Consider the following 13,008-nt stretch of genomic DNA (forward strand, 5'->3'; position numbering starts at 1 on the left):
TTATCAGAGATTTGGGTGTGCTGCTTTCGCTCGCCATGTTTAAAATTACCCTTCCACGCCGCTTCTAAAGTCCCGTGCTGCCCGACCCGCACTGTCACACTGTGATCCACTTTTCAAATTCCAAATAAACCTCTAAACCCTGAAACTATTTTCAGCGGATGCCAAAGAATGTGGGAATTGAGATGTGTGTGTGTGTTTGTGTGTTGGCACAGACAAATCTACTAAATTGACACTGAAATTCTTTCCTATGCCTCAGCTGTCTCAGCTGCATCCTGCTCACTGTACCAACCCATTTGGCAAACTCAACCCACCTGCTACCGCTAGCAAGTTAATGCAAAGCTTAAGAATTGGGTCACAAATTGTACATCAACTTTCCCCTTTGCCTGAGTTTGAACCGATGAGAAAAAAAACACTCAAACGCCTCACCTGTTTTTCTTACATAGAAATATCCAGAATTTTCAATATAGTTCTCGAATCGCCCTATTTTTTAATACACTTTTCATTATTCTCATCACCTGTAGGGATTGAGTAGTGTGCCTCCTCTTATCCTTCCAAAGGTCATGAAGTGTTACACAAAAATAGATTTTATGTGGTGGCACACTCTTGCTATATTGCCCACAGTGGTGTGTAATGACCTACGTCGGCACTATAACATGCAGAGTCACTGTGAATGTTTGTCAATACAGCTTGTGGTCTATTTGCCATCCCAATTAACATCTGTTGCTGCTCCCTGCTGGGTAATTTGAGTAATGCATGTTGAACAAACTAAAGGTATATAATGCCATTACCATAGCACAATATCATATTTATTTGCCTCTTCCATCCATTGTAAATTTACATGAAATACATTTAATTGTCTTAGGAAAGAAAATGACAAACATAAGCATGAAATCTTTGAGTTAGGATTAATAAACTCAAGACCCCCCCCCCCCCCCACTGGTGCCCATTAAAAAACATATTTGGTGAGAGAATTAATAATCAGACTCTCTTCTTCTCTGCTTCTGCCTCAGCAGCACCGTTGCTCTCCATGAAAAAAAAATACAGAAAATAAAATATTACACAGATCTGAGGCATCTAATGAACTCATCTTTTCAGCCATTCGCAATCAACGGCACCATAATCACCAGCAGTGTCCCCGGTCGGTACCCTTCCTCAGCGCAATTACCGTGATGCTTGCTGTTGTCATCTCTCTCTTGTCACCCTACTTCAGAGAGCCCTTTGACATCATCGGAGCAGACCGTGTTAATTGGCTTGGTGTCGGCGTGTGGCTGGCTTTACCTGCCCGCAGTAGCGACGTTGACTAACATGGTCGCGGCGGGGGCCGGGCGGGGAGGAGGAGGAGGAGGAGGAGGAGGGACAGCAGGCCCGATCAAACAACGGCAAACATATTCATCGGTGTGTGATGCCTCCAGGATGTGGTTATCATCCTGGTATGAATGAGCAATTAAAAGTCTAAAGCCCACTGATAAAAAAGGGCAATGATATACAATCTAAAACACAATTTAGTCTATTACAAAATATGTGGATTTAATAAATGGATGGCAGATGCATAGTTAGTATTTCAAAGCCTACTGTAGATATTTTGAATAGTTGGGGTCCTTCTCTCTTTGGCAGAGAAGGAATGCAAAGTCCTTCTCTGCTGCTTTTTCTACTTTCCTAATAGTGTTGACAGTTTCTGAAAGGGTGAGAACTGGTCCTTCAGGCACAGCCCAATACGAGTGTAGTATCCCCCGCCTTGCTTCCCTAAACATCCCGAAAATGTCTCACGAAAACGGTTTAACGTGAGCTGTACTGACAACGGATGTGGTGTCATGCATGTATCATGGATGTATGCTGTACCTGACTTAAGTTGTAACTGCAATTTCATGGCAATAAATAACCACCATCCACCCTCTTCTAAATAAGCCACAATTCAGCAAATCCCTGGGAAAGCAGCTGCTGATCGCAGTCAAGATATCATTTCATCAAGGTGATAAATTCAGAAAAAAAACGAACCACCTACCTGAAACAATGAACCTGGAAGCTCCTCTGACGTGAAATTTACATAGAAACATCCTCAGAATAGATTTCTAGCTTTTTTTGCCAAATCCTTGCAGTCTATTAAAACGATTAAATCGACAACATCACATACAGATTCACTTAAAGTGAGGTCCTGCCACAGCTGCAGTAATTAACACCCGTTATTGTTACCAAAGCATTAGGTAATTTGAGCTGGAAGAATACGCCGGTTGAATCTGCTCCGAACAGCGGAGCCTAGGTACATAAAATGTCCTTTCCTCTTTAATTGAAATTTCATGGATTTGTGCTGTCTGTCCAAATTAAATTCTGGTGCCTGCTATAAAATCTTCTCAGCCTGCCAGCAGGTGATGATTTAATACAAACTGCCTCCTAAATAAACCCGATTACTTTTCATCATTATTCATCTCGTTTCAGAGTGGTAAATGTGACTTTGACTTTTTTCTTTAATCTGACAATTAATTCTCTGCGCCAGCAGTAATGAGCTCACTCATATGTAATGTAATGGACATGCAGGAGGGCTCTGATCACGTGTTTCTGTGTGGCGGAGCGGAAATGGGTTTGCTGGGGTCTTCTCGGTAGACCAGTGTGGCCTGAGGCAGGAGCCATGAAGGACAGGCCAGGTATGGGAACGACTGGTAATAGTGGTGGTATATCCCCTGGGTCAGCCTCACTCTTCGGAATTACTACCAGTTCTCTGGGCGCCTGACACAGGGAAGGAGAAAAATCAGTGCAGTTTCATTACTTAGTGCAAAACCATGATCAAGTTTTCACTCGTCGAGTTCTAGTTTAGAAACACTAAAACAACAAGGTGGATTCTTGCCTCAGAAAAGTCTTTACAATGGTCAGAAATGAAATGAAATGAAAATTGATTAAAGTGTTTTACCCGCCAGGTATATTTTTTTACTAATTTAAACAAGACTAGGTCAAAACCTAGTATATGACTGGACCGCCCCTTTACCTGTTACTGTCTGTGCTCCCATTTATGGTATTTTATTACAGCCAAATTCCCAATGAAGCCGTTTCATTAACATTTTTTTCTGTCTCTGTTGTCAGACAACGGAACAAGTAAGAAATAGTGAGCGAAACGTGAGACGACACGTTAACCAGCAGTCACTTCGAAGCCATTTTCAAGCTGCGGCTCAGCACTTCTCCCAATTTTGTAACCGCAACGTCGTCTGACAAAATCACCACACACATGGATTAAAGACAACGGCTGTGCTGTGATTTCGCCTATATTTACTTGTAAAATGATCGCTCGATGAGAAAGTCAGAAGCTCATTCACATCTGTGTCAGCAGCTAAGGTGGGTCAAAAATGTCGCTGGATTTGTCGCTAGGTGCTTCTGTGAAGAAAAGGCGCTAGAGGGGCCTGAAAAGTCAGTAAATCTATCGCCACCTGACTTAATTTATTAACTGAACTCACCATGACCCTTGTCTTGTACCCACCTCAGGGCCCGGTGGTGGGTCGGAGTCACCGAATGGCCCGAGAGCTGAGAAGGTCATGTCGTTCATGATGATCTGTAGCATCTGGGCTTTTTCTGGATCATCATCAGCTCTACAAGGTCTGCACATTGAGAATATCAAACACACGCTTATTCACCTCTATCTGAGCGTCCTCTAACTGTCTTATCAGTTTCATCAGCCCGCTATTCTGTCCTCTCCCCTTGGGCTGACTGTGGCCCTGTCCATACCTGGCATTAACAGGGGTCTTGGGTGATCTGATCACAAGCGGACAGCTCAAAGGCCAGCTTACGCGATTCGTACGACTTGCATTTGTTTGTGAATCAGTACGTATTTCCGCTTGAGCAGAGGATGTCGGTTGAGTAGGCGGCCCTTCAATGGGGCCCGGGACCCATGCGCGTACGCGCCGCTAAAAGAATGTGGCCATACGCAGCCCAGACCACCTCCGAATGCGGTCGGAACGATCGGTTCTCAGCGCGTCCTCAGTGCATCTAGGCTGCATTCACACCTCTACATAGAGCTGTCGACTTGTGATCGGATCAACCGGGACGCATGTTAATGCCAGGTATGAACAGGGCCTGCGTGATTAACCCACACTGCACCAAATGAGGGGGTGAATGTGAGGTGCCAGGCTTAATTTTCTCACCTCCTTGTCACTCAGTATTTTTTTTTTTTTGATTTGGCAATGACTCACTTCACTAAACTATTTAACTCCTTCCCAGCAATATAAATATGCTTTCTGACAAAGGTTTAAGAAAGTCTATTCAAATGACTATAATTAAACTGTCATTTAAAAGCTTATGTTATATATGCGGCCAAGCCATATTTTTTCAGCCTGATAAATTAGTAAACGCTTTCCAGGCCATATGAATGATATCTCTGGGATCCAGTTGTTTGTTAGCTCAGTGATGCAACATTCAGTAACTTGACAAACTTTGTAATATTTCACCATCTTGAAGGGGTAAAGTCAGTTTCATAAATCAAAAATGTCAGCTAATGTAAGTCTATGAACTATTCATACAAAGAACATGTGACTCATCGAAATATGGGATGGCCTGGTTGGGCTGGATTAGCCCGGTCTTTGTCAATCTGATGGACAACATTTCTAAAAATATAACATTTGGTTATTATATCCTCTCTGGCGAAATAGTTTTGTCAGGATTGTCACGTTCCATGGTTGTATCCACATTCTTAAAAAACTGAAAATCATTTGTGCTGGCAAATTCAATGTTCTTTTTTTGCTAGCGTCACAAAATTCGTCCCATCTGCAATAACTGAGACTCTACATATCTATATACTTCATTCCCGAGAGAAATTTGACGGGGTAAGGCCGTTTTCAGTGCACACAAACTAAAAACGAAAAAGTAACGTGCACAACACCGTATGGCAGCAGGAGAGTGAACACTGAGGAGGGAAACTTAGCGGGACTAACCTGTAAAGACCGTCTTAACCAGCCACCTTTTCCAGTCGCTGAGAGGACAGGACTTAAGAGCGAGGTATATGCCATCTGGTCATAAATAATCAAATTGCCGGATTACAGTATGTGATTAACCAAGGGTTTGGCTTTAAATTAATTCAATTTCAGTTAAAGCACAGGATTGTTTTATAATCTGTAAAATAATATATTATAATGTTTTATAAGTGACACAGTGGCTGTTAACTGTTTCCTAACATCCAAATGCACAGTAACATTTTTTTTTTTTACATTTTGGGAACGCATGTAGATAGTCACTGGATCACAAACAGAGGCTTCTGGAAGACAGCCTTAACAAATGAGTCTCTGAACTAGATGCCACTGACTTACAAAACTTGATTCTCAATAACCGAATGATACCTTTAGAGGTATTGAACAGGTCTGACTAAAACCTGCTGCAGGACTTGGGCATGAATTTAACACACTCTCATACACAGACTCATGCGCACACATTTATGCTATTGTCGAACCCAAGAGTATCCCATAAATAATATATCTGAGTGCTTGTTAGCAGGCCGGTTGTGTGACAGTTGAGAACGGAGCTGAGTGTGAAATCTTGGGGCTTAGTTTGTGTGTGGTGACAGTCTGCCATACCTTCCTCGACGTGACCGGCAGGCCCAATGGAAGGAGCCAAGCTGGGAGGCGTCATGGTCGCTGGGAGCTGCTGCGGGATAGCGGCGGACTGCTGAGGAGCCTGGGGGAGAAGAGGTGGGACTGTAATGAGGCTCTCTGCCTGGAGGCGCAGTGGCTGAAAATAAAATGAAGTATCTACCTATACAGGAGGAGAAGCTCTACTCCACGGAAAGGGGAAGAGAAAAAGAATTATCTTCCCATATGCAAACAATATTAAAAACATCAATCCTTCTAATACTAGAAATGATTGTGTTATGATGTAAGACTCAAGATCGGTAGTGGCAGGTCAAATTACCTGCCACAGACTGAATTAAAACATTGCACACTTACAGCAAATATGTGAAAAGCGTTCGATTGATACGGCTCAAAATGTGGATAGATATCTTCTGTCTGCGCCATAAGTGAGAGCTTCAGTTGATAATATTTACGAGATACACGGTATGTAATACCGACTCTAACTGCTGAAAGTGCGGAGGCACACGGTAGCAGGTTGCCCAGGTGCCAAAACACAGGCAGCAGTCTGCACGCACGCTCCCCCACACGACACGTACACGTGCACACACACTCCCTCCATCTGTGCTCACTACATTGACCTATGTATGCACTACACGCTGTTTGTCTAATTAAGCTCACTTTAGAAGCAGCTGGCAACTCAAAGAACTTAAACTATAATACTTCGCCTATAAAAAGTATCCACCCGCTTGGGACATTTTTTTTTTTTTAATGTTTTTTTGTTTCTACAAACGTGAATCACAGTGGATGTGATTTTTTTTTTTTTATGACACTGATCAAACAAAAAAAACAAAAAACAAAAAAATCTTAAATGTCAAAGTAAAGAAAAATCTAGAGTTTCATTTAAATTAAAACCAGGGTAGGTGTTCTAAGGGTAAGAATTTATTTACTCAGATGTGTGAGTCAACAATTATTCAACAACCAAGTAAAAAAGACTGGTCATTATTGTGCTAATGAGATGTTTATCCAGAGTAAGATCAAAACAAAACCACTTTAATTTAACATGGAGAACAAAGCATCTTGGAGTTTAAAGAAATATACGCTGTTGCTGATGCGTGATACATACATCACATGTCCATTAACACACACCAGTTTATTTTTATGTTAAATTACATTACTGATCCCCACATATGTTTTGAAGAGCTGCCGACAGTGTGTCCGTATTCCTGTTTCTTACATACAGGATGTGCTACGGTCTCAGTGCTATCTCAGTGGTGAGCAAAAAAAAAAAAAAAAAAATTAGAAACCACTGTTGCTCTTCTTTTCACCAGGAATGATACAAAAGAGGGCAGAGCTCAGTCAAACACAGCAATTTAAAAAGACGTATTATTTATTTCTGTTGCTGGAGCTGCCCACCATTTTCTCCAATCAGCTGTTAGAAGCTTGTCCGATTCCATTATCCATTACAGTAAATTGTCAGACAATAGTGTCCACACGCACTCGGAAGATGGCTGATTGTAGTCTGCGTTCCGACATTGACAAGTATATCATTTTGTCATTTTCCCAGCACTAACATGCAACTGAGATAATGGAACATGTTCATAGTGCTTTTCAGGTAGCTTAAAATTTAAATTAAATAAATGAGAAATATTCTGTCTTTCTATCTGAGTATGTGAGCCCAGACAAAGAAGGTGCTGCTGACATTATGGCATGTGGCTCAGTTACATGATAATATATTTATATGATGCCTATTGGCTAAAATATTACAACAGGTGATAAGTGAGACTACATCCTTAGCCAATACCCCAGAAATAAAACAGGTATGTTTAGACTCCCACCCTATTTACTATTTAGCATTTATTATCTCTATATAAAAAGTGAATACAAGGTTTGTAGCACATAATTGTGGTTATAAACAGATTTAAGTTTGGTTGTATTTTATATATGTGTGTGTTTGTATTAATATTTAGTAACAACTTGGTGACAAAGTGGTTACACACAGTTCAACTTACAGTGAGCTGTGATATGTCTTCGGTATGTTTAATTACAGTTATTAACAAGGCCATCTATGGTAAATCATGAGCACATGTGAAATAAATACTTCATAACACACTTTAAAGTTGTCATTAGGCAAAACGTAAATATCAGGAATTTATTTTATAATTGACCCATATCAGGACATTATAAACCATTAAAACACAAAGATTTTTATATGTTTATAATTACTTAAGAAATATTTACACCCTATTCTATTGTAGTAAGCAACTACAGGGATATCTTTCATTTTTACTAAATATTCATTTTTATAAACAATTCAAATCCCCCAAATGATGTATGTAAATGATGCATTGCCATTTAGGCTAGCACTACAGCACAGTGTAGTTTTTTATCGTGTTAACCATTTATTCCTTCTTATAAAAGCTCAAACGGGGGATTAAGATAAAATGTTACCCTAAAACTTTCATGCCTCAAAATCCGTATTTGTTCAATTGTAAGTCTTTTTCTCAGGTTGACAGATAATCGTATTGAACTCATGCAGAATAAGTGTCATGACTCTAGTTTTTTCCCCCTGATTGTTAGACCTAGGTGTGATACAACATCCTTGTTTTAAATTGCTCCCAGTCTCCCCAAAAGTGAACTTTGAGCATTAATATTTAAGATGCGATGCGGCCACAGGTGTGCATTTGAGGAGTGCTCAGAATGCAACAGAGCCAACAATGCTTGTATAATAGATGGTTACAGCCCGGGAGCTTCACTGTGACAGACGACACTAATTAGCACGCAGTTTACATTCACTGTACCGCTCTGCCTTCCAACTCTCCTTCCCTCCCTCAACACTCCCCACTCCCTGTCAGTGGAAGGGGCCTCAGCACCCCCATCGCATCTCCAGCTCTGTAATTAAAACGCTGTAATCTGGGCGGATCGTCTCTATTTTTAAAAGCCCTCTGCCGTCGTGTGGGCAAAGTGACACAAAGGAAAGCATCAAGTGGTGAAAGAGGAGGAGGAGGAAGAGAAGGAGGAAGGGGGGAAATGGGAACAACTGCAGCAGGAGGGGATGACCAACTCTGTGAGGGATGAGGAAACCAATGAACTACGTTTAATTGGCAAAGTGGCCTAAAGATGATCTTTATCCATTTGTCCAGGGCAGCCCGGGCGCCTCACATCAGGTCCTTTGGAAAAACCGATTGTTTTTTATAGAAAGAAAAAGAAAAGAGTGAAAAGTACTGTACAGATACCACCAAAGAAATGTAGTTCACATCCCGATGCGATGCAAAGACAGATTTAACACCATAAAGTGGGGACTGAATATTAGCAATCTATTGTCCTTCACTGGAATAACATTATGATGATGATGAAAATTATGTTGTCCAAAATAATCATTACAAGAAAACTGTAACAGAATGGGTTGAGTGTTTTGTCTCATGTAAGGCAGGACAGTGAAACACAGTTAGTTGAAATTAACAGCAGTTTAATTATTTTATGTGATTTTGCATAAATTTACCCCTCTTGTATTATTAGCTATATATATAGTAGAGGAAAAATACTTGGCCCAGCCCCACCGTGAAGTATAGGGAGGTCACACAAGGTCACCATACAAACTCTCTGTAAGCATCTATAGGATATTATTAGAACCTTTCAGGAAGCACATATGCATAGATGAAATATGTCAAACATGAATGTGACCCTGGAGCTTCCTGACACTTAAATAGCTCTCCGTAGGCACTGGGCTGCTGAGGTATGATTAAATTATTTGCACTTCTCAGTAATATATAATCACAGTTATGCAAACACACACACACACACACACACACACACACACACACACACACACACACACACACACACACACACACACACACACACACACAGACGTATGCACAGCTATCCTTGTTGGGGCATTGCATTGACTTCCATATATTTTGGACCTCAGCAATGACATTTTGCCTCATTAGGACCAAGCTTTGGTCCCCATGAGGACTACCGGTCCCGACAAGGTTGGTGTTTATACCGGCAAAAGGTCCCAAAGAGGTAACGAGCGGGCGCGTGCGCACACACGCACACACACACACACACACACACACACACACACACGCACACACACAGACAGAAATGGTCATCAGTGTTAGCTATAGGGTAGCTCATTGCATTAGGGATCATTTATTCATACCCCAGGAGTGGTGATGGAAGGCCATGCATCGAGACGCCCAGCAGTTCCCTCTGCATCCAAGCTGAAAGCATTAACCACACTAGCTCGACGCATTAAAAGCAAATAGCACGGCGTCGCTGTTGCCTAGAACTTATTGCATTTCTTTAAATGTTATCCTATTAACTGGTGTTCTCTGGAGTTGTCGCTGCCATCAGTTGGCAGATGGTGACAGTTAGATGGTAAATTTGAAGTTAAAGCTCTTATCATTAGTTCATAAGTCTGACTCACTTTCACCCCCCCAGACACACACACACACACACACACACACCTCTTTTGCCCCCCCACCCCCTGTGGCATCGGCTCAAGAACATGGCCATTACCTTTCCCCGTTCCTATGGCAACAGCACCCTGCAGCCCCTATGTGGTGGTAGCAGTGTGTGTATGTGTGTGTTCACATGTGTGTGCATGTGCACGGTGGCTGAGGTTTGTTTAGATAATGTCAGCGAGAACGTATTTTTTAAGGTTTAATGTCGTCCTCTTCCTCTCGCTTTCTGTCACTGATAGATGTGCACGGCTCACAGCTTCAAAAAAGCCACTATTCAACAATAGATAGTTTAAGTTGTTTGGATATGAGTGCTCGCATGTTCCAGACCAGTGAATGTCTGTGGGTTTTGCAGTAAGTTTCTGGCTGCGTTGTAATTCCTTCTGATCGAACCCCTGCGGCAGGTGATTAGTAAATCTCTGATTAGGGCAAGTGGACAGTCAGAAAAGGCTCTGTGCCTTCTCATCAGGGGCCATCCAATGTCCCCTTGATTACCTCAAGGAAGCAGAAGTTTGGAGCCTTCTCTCTAGCAATGTTCCGTAATGCTGAATGAAATAAAAGAAGAGATGAAACGCGACGATGTCTGGAGACGACGTGAGAACAAGGGTGACATGACAGAGCCGAAACAGAGTACAGGACAGGGCAGAGAGGATGAATATTATTCTCTCTTTGTCGGCCCATTGTCTGGCGTACAGGGATGAAGCAGAATAGACAGCCAGAGAAGCAATGTGAGATACGGCTTTGAATATATCTCCTCTCACTCTCTTCTTTTTCCTCTTCTCCCTACAGAGCAGGGCTGACTGACAGACACTCCTCACCACCACCACCGCCGCCGCCTACCCAGGCTGTGGGCAAGCTTTCGTCTGGTGCCTACCAACATCTCCAGCCAATTAACACGTCTCTATGCACACGCTGAGATTATTAATACATAAAACTAGTTAGCCGCAGACACCAATTATCTTGCATTTGCCATTTGAATGTAAGTGGGTGGGGAGGTGTGGCATAGGCGATGGGAAGGGTTTGTATTGATGCCGCGGAACAGCGTACCAGTTTATGGTCAATGCAAGTGATTTTCAGTGGAAATCAAAGGGATGAAACACCCACTGTCCCCTTGAGAGGACACAGCCATTAGAGAAAAGCATAGTAATGACATTTGCCTTAGACAGAATGATCTCCCATTCTTTTGAATGTTTGCTTTTTGTTTATTTTGGGCTTGATTAGTCCCATGGTGACTGTCTCCGTCTAAGGCGGCCAAGCTGGTGTCATTGTGTCTCATCTCCCTCTGTCCAGTCCTTCTCTCTGAATGCTGACTTAATCAGACACAACCAGTGCCAAGCTCCTTTCTTCTGTTTTGATCTGACGTCCCCGGTGCCAAGCTGTCTCCTTGCCCTGACGGGCTCTGTGTGTGTATCCAGATGCCGAATGGACCCAGATGTGAGCCTTGGTTAAATACAGAAACGGAGATGAAAGATGGTTTAGTGCAACGTATGACTGGCCAGCCCTCGTGAGAATTAGATTTAACCTCACTGCAGAAGGCCTGCGCAGACAATGAGCCTTAGCAATATTATGCTCCATCTAAAACTTTCCTTCGGGTTGGAGGCTCATTAGATAATTTAATTTAGAATAGTTTATGATTCCCTCAATGAGAGAGTGGGCACATGGGAAAGAGCATATCATTCTCAATAACAGTGACTCACAGACTGATGTACTTGTTCCGCTTCTTTTTCTCTCAATGCATAAACGCCGAAGTGCAGAATCAGATTGTGGGGCCACCTGTGCCGCTAAAGAGCACACTACCACTGGCTTTCTCTCTGTTTGTTTCATTTTATTGCAGACACCTGTTCCTTCTGAATATAATTAAGTTCTTTACACAAAATAGCACATGTGAGAGCTGAACCTGTGAATACTAAGTATCAATTTGCATATTGTTTGTCATGACTCATACAAAATGGACTGGGGTTTGGATTCAAGAGACCCACCTTTTAAAAGTGTAAAACCACTACTTCCTTGAGATTATGGTTACTATTAATATTGTGCTTTTCAAAGCATGCAAATAAAAAAGTGTCCACATTTGTTAAGAATTGAAAAGGAAGGAGGATAATTCATTTCTTTTAACTATAAGGCTTTTGTTGTTGCCTATTTTCACTGGCCAATTCTTTTTCCTTTTATATCCCAGAGCCACATTTCCACTTATTTTTAAACCGGACATTGGGGTATTATCCCAGTCAGCTTCTTTTTGTTCTTTACTATCTCCTAATTTCATCCATTGTTACTTGAAAATGGGTTTTTTCGTCTAAATTCAGGGGCATTGATTGTTCGTAGTGTCTGACAAAGATGCTTTTTTTTTTTGAAAGCAGACAGGTAAAAAGCATCAGGTGAGAACGGGACAGCGCCGCTGGAGAGAGAACACACTGACATGCTGCTCTGGCTGGCGAAGTTCGGGACCGGGCAGGTAAAAAAGAACGATAACACATCACATCACCCAAAATCCGAGGAACGCCTTGGGGTTATAGCTGACAGCACAGTATTACTGTGAAATCAAAAGCAGTCACTTTGGCAAATGATGCTCGCATTCACGCTGAGAATATGTGCAGCGTAGAAACACATTTGTGAGTGTGAAATGATGTAGGTGTATCATTTTGTTGATGGTCTGAAATGTGTTAATTGAGTTAAGTGTTTGTGTGTGTCTGTGTCTGTGTGTGGGTGTGTATGTGTGTGTGTGTGTGTGTGTGTGCATTTGTATGTATGTGCCTAATCGCTAGCTTTTCGACTCCATGGTGTTGTGGGTAATGGAAAGAATGAGGCAATTTTGTTCTTTGTTGTTCATTTGCCTGCACATAATAGATTTATTTAAAATTTCATGAGTTTGAATGCAAGGACTATTGGTCCCCTGCTGAACTGGATGTGGCACAGTTTGCCTGGGGCGATGTCGAGAGAAGGTGTGTGTATGTTTGTCAGCATGTGTGTGCATTTGTGCATAGATGCCTGTGTGTTTAGTGGTT

This window comes from Xiphias gladius, chromosome 3 (assembly GCF_016859285.1).
Source record: "Xiphias gladius isolate SHS-SW01 ecotype Sanya breed wild chromosome 3, ASM1685928v1, whole genome shotgun sequence".
Classification (NCBI taxonomy): Eukaryota; Metazoa; Chordata; class Actinopteri; order Istiophoriformes; family Xiphiidae; genus Xiphias; species Xiphias gladius.